This window comes from Etheostoma cragini, chromosome 3 (assembly GCF_013103735.1).
Source record: "Etheostoma cragini isolate CJK2018 chromosome 3, CSU_Ecrag_1.0, whole genome shotgun sequence".
Classification (NCBI taxonomy): Eukaryota; Metazoa; Chordata; class Actinopteri; order Perciformes; family Percidae; genus Etheostoma; species Etheostoma cragini.
In genome coordinates this window covers 1,723,052-1,727,952 of record NC_048409.1, presented here as the reverse complement: position 1 = coordinate 1,727,952, position 4,901 = coordinate 1,723,052, and the positions used below count along the sequence as shown (strand labels likewise).

The following is a 4,901-nucleotide window of genomic DNA, read 5'->3' as shown; positions in this document are numbered from 1 at the left end:
ACGCCATCACTAACAGGGACGTTGCGGTGTGTCCTCTGGTGGACAGACTATGCAACGCCAACACTATCAGGGACGTTGGGGTGTGTCCTCTGGTGGACAGACTATGCAACGCCAACACTCTTAACATGGTTGATGTTGATTCTGATAAGTGAATATTTAACAACAAAAATATTGTGATTTTTATCGGCCATTATAAATGCTGATAGAGATAGATTGGAAATGCCTAATATCGGCTGACAAGATATCGGTCGGACTATGCAGAGTATAGCAGTGTATATATCTGCTGTATCTAGTTAGTTTAATTTGTTTTTCGACTCCAATTAACTTTTCATTTATTAATTCAAACAAACACTAAACGCTTTAGGTGCACACTGTACTGATTAAATATGTTATTTAAACTAAGCTGCTGTAAAAACAGCCAGAAGAGTTATCAGCCAAAATGATTGTGTGATGTGTTTTTATCTAATCGGCTGACTGTTTTGGTCCAATGCAGTTTAGGATGAAGATTTCTTTTTACATTAATCACATTTCTATTGGTGCATCATCATCACATTTACCTTTTAACAATTATCTGTAATTTTTTTCATTACAAAAAATGATCATGGTTGTAAAAAATTATGCAAAATGGAAACCTCCAATTCACTTGCTAATGTTAACCAGCAACATCTTTACTGTATTCTCCATAGAAGAGATGAAGGCACTTGATCACTTAGGGAGCCAGACAGTGGAAATCCCATTCAAATACATTGAGATTTAATTAGTTCTATATATCATTGCCCTTGCCACAAATGTGCCATGGGACTGTACATAATTGTACTGGGGATGAGTGTGTAACACAGAAACTCACGGCTACATTTCAGTGGCTGTGGTGCTCTACTTTTCAGCCGTGACTCTTAAAAAGTAATGGCACGTTTACCATGCTGATCCCAGTCACAACACTACCACATTTCTATGAAAGCAATTTTTTGAGGACGACCAGAGATTGCAGGATTTTCCAAAAGCACCTTTAACACTATACGTTACTTTACTATAGTTACCATAGCAACTTGTGCCCTTTTGATTTTAACAGGGGAAATCAGGTCAAATTATGGCTATGTTTGACGTGAACTTTACCTCACAATAAATCTAATAGTCGGTTTCCTCTTTCCAACCTGTCACTCAGTGTGCATCTCTCCTTCTTACCTTAATTGCCTGCATTCAGTCTAATAATAACAAAATTATGAAACATTCATTGGAATCAGAAATAAAAGCATTTTGGCTAATTCAGAGATTTTACCATCAAAGCAAGGACTTTTAAAAGACCATCTGTGCCTTCCCTTCTCTTTGCCTTCAGTATGTCACCAGGGGATTTTACAGTTTGTACTGCTGCTATCTCATTGTTAAATGGATTTTGTAAAAGACTGATAGCATCACTACAGAAATGTCATATTCAGAAATATTCTAAGATTCTGTGACATACAGGAGAGGAAAACTCGTCCTTAAACCTAAACCATCCACTGGGTTGATTGTCAAGGAATCCCACGACCACATACAGAAAATGACCATTCTCTGTAACATCGTGAAACATGCATTATGCTGCGTTGTGGCCTTTTGTAACACCTGACCGCTGTGGCAGTTTGAGTCATGTGACCTTTTTATTTACCGCAACAGTCCCAGTTATAGGGGATTGGCTTAAAATTAGTCACGGACATAACTAAGTCATGAACTTAGGTCAGTAACAAAGTCAGTTATTTAAAAATGTGATTGATGGTTTTAAACGTGACACGAACGCCAGGATCCTTGGGTTTGTTTGACCCTTTATTTCACCACCCGAACTACTTTACTCCTTTTCCGCACAATACCTATTATATAACGACAAACAAATACGGGTTGATGTAAGCTGCTTGCACAGTGAACCTCTACTACCGTTTTCTGGGTGAGGACATTTGCTAAAAAGTAACTCGAGCAGATAGTTTAAAATGTACGTGGCTTACGTTAATAGCTGACGGTGTTGCTATGTGATAAGTTAGGGTTTCATTTGTTATTCAAACATGCTAAAGTAATTGACAGCTGTGATTGTCTTTAAAGTAGTTATGACCATTTAGTTTTGCATCTTCCTTATACATCCAGTTACTGCTAGTCTGCATTGGAGCGTTCAGTCTTCCTGTGTAATACGTATTGTTTTAAATATTCAAATATTTTTTTCCCATACGGGGCCTGCTATTAATATGTACTACACTACTCAGGCTTATGCATAGTCGATGCCGTTATCAGCATGTAATAATAATAATAATAATAATAATAATAATAATAATAATAATAATAACAACAACACATTTTATTTGAAGGCTCCTTTCTCGGCACTCAAGCAACCGTACAGGGATACATAAGACATTTAAAAACAGCAAAAAATAAAGAATACAACATCAATAAAAACAACAGTAAGAGGCAGAGCAATTGACATCAAGTGGAAGAGGCAGTTTTAAACGGATGTGTTTTGAGTTGCAATTTGAAATTGGGAATGAATCAATGTTTCTAAGTTGGAGTGGTATTGAATTCCAGGGTCGGGGAGCATAGCGGCCTGTGCTCCCCGTGGTGGTGAGACAGGCGGAGGGGACAGACGGGTGTATGGAGGAAGAGGCTCTGAGGTAGCGGGACGCTGGAGGAGATTAAACAAATATGGGGGGTTGAGATTGTGCATGGCCTTGAATGTAAACAGTAGGACTTTGAATTGGGATAGTGTACGGTAGATACTGTACGATCAGGTAATGATCCCAGCTCTCTCCAGTAGATGGAGGTAATGGTCACAGCGCTCTCCAGTAAATGGAGGTAATGGTCATAGCGCTCTCCAGTAGATGGAGGTAATGGTCCCAGCGCTCTCCAGTAGATGGAGGTAATGGTCACAGCGCTCTCCAGTAAATGGAGGTAATGGTCACAGCGCTCTCCATTAGATGGAGGAGATGATCCCAGCGTTCTCCAGAAGATGGAGTAGATGGAGGTGATGATACCAGCGCTCTCCAGTAGATGGAGGTAATGAAACCAGCGCTCTCCAGTAGATGGCGGTATTGATCCCAGCTCTCTCCAGTAGATGGAGGTAATGAGCCCAGCTGTCTCCAGTAGATGGAGGTAATGAGCCCAGCTGTCTCCAATAGATGGCGGTATTGATCCCAGCTCTCTCCAATAGATGGCGGTATTGATCCCAGCTCTCTCCAATAGATGGAGGTAATGTTTCCAGCTCTCTAACGCACATGGCGGTAATGAATCACTCCTCCGTGTAAGTTGATATTTATATTTTCAGCATAACTGATGCCGTGCATTTATAATTTGTTACATTTTGGAGCGTTCCTTATTCTTGATCAGCGATGCTAACTTATCTCGTTAAAGTCAGCCCTGTAACATGGGCTTTGCCTGGTCTTTGTATGGAATTGGCAGTCTGAAATTTTATTAAGCGCTGCTTAAACCCGTCGGCAAGAGAGACTTGTTATCATATAAACTAGATCATTTAAGCAATCCATTGATACTACCAAGTCATCCTTGTCCATAACAGGGATGTATAAAATAAGGTTCCAAAGTTAAGCCATTTTCAAAGGAGTCTCTCTCACATCAAGATATCAGAAGAAAAATGGATTTATCACGTTTTACACTGTTGCCATAACTAAAGATTTCAGGATGTTGCAAGTTAAACTATAAAGAATAGAAATTCAACATTTGCTCGACATATTGTAACCATGGTTAATAGTACAGTAATTTCCACTCACCAGGTTAAATACATGCTGCTCCTGTAAGACTAAATGTATGTGCAGTTGTACACCCTGATAAAAAATAACAGTTTAATCACTGACTCTGCCATGTTTTACAGATCTGACTTATCAGATGCTGTTCTAAACACCTGTTTGATGAGCTTTACCTGGAACCACAAGACTCTCCTCCAGCATCAGGAGAGGTCCAGTAACCATAGGATGACTTTGTTGACCTGAGAGCGTACATGACCAGTTGACACAGCTTCACCCTTTAGACTGGTGGAGGATATGATCCGGACAGTAAACATCTGCTACTCCGCGCATTATGTATACACACTTTATATTTTCATTACATTGACTTTGAATAAAGTGCTTTTCTTTTTGAAGCAGGGTTTGGTTATTTTTAAGTGTAGTTAGGCTCCTTAAGTGTTATATAATATGCTTTATTTCACAAAGACTGCAATTGCACTGTTTATACTGGGGACATGTCTGATTTAATGCATGTTCAAGGGTCAAACACTAAGTCCATTTTACATCCTGACTATGAAAATGTAATCCTTGGTGGTGACAGTGAGCAACACAAAACATTCGTTTAACAGTTAAACTTCATTGTAATGACAGATAACACTACAAATAAAACAAAGCATATTGAAAGGGTATCAAATCTAATCTGCAGCTTGAATAACATTTTACAATATAAATATGACAATAACAGACAAATAAAAACTTCAAGTGAAAATCTGTAAGTAACTTTGTGAAACAAGAGTTCCTTTCACGCAGCCTGATTAATGTCTATGGGCAGCACAGTCTTCACAGTAGCTGTTGATACTTTAGTTACTGAGCAGTTGAAGTATGACACCTCAAGCAATAACTTCCTCCTGATGGTTTCTCATACTGTGAGCAGAGTCTGGTGGGTCCAAGTACACCTCCTCAGTGGTCAGTCAGATCTGTAAAACTCTGCGGATTCAGTGTTAGATTAAACTAGGCTATCATGTTTTTTCCACGGTGTAAAATGGCACATACATTTGTTATATGTGTGTGTGTGTGTGTGTGTGTATATGTATGTATATATATACATATAAAAAACGTGATAGTGATGTGTGTGTGTGTGTATGTATGTATGTGTATGTATGTGTATATATATATATATATATATATATATATATATATATATATATATAT

The 4,901-nt window shown here is 38.5% G+C and overlaps 1 protein-coding gene and 1 long non-coding RNA gene across 5 annotated transcripts in view; one reads left to right on the top strand and one right to left on the bottom strand.

Annotated features, from left to right (window-relative positions):
- Positions 1-953, bottom strand: part of LOC117941919 — a 27,961-nt gene extending 27,008 nt beyond the window's left edge. The window contains exon 1 of the long non-coding RNA XR_004656005.1: positions 943-953. This is a non-coding gene — a long non-coding RNA (uncharacterized LOC117941919). The remainder of the gene's footprint in view (positions 1-942) is intronic.
- cntn5 (contactin 5) overlaps positions 1-4,901 on the top strand; it is a 111,568-nt gene that overhangs the window by 8,483 nt on the left and 98,184 nt on the right. The gene's annotated exons all lie outside the window — the stretch shown is intronic.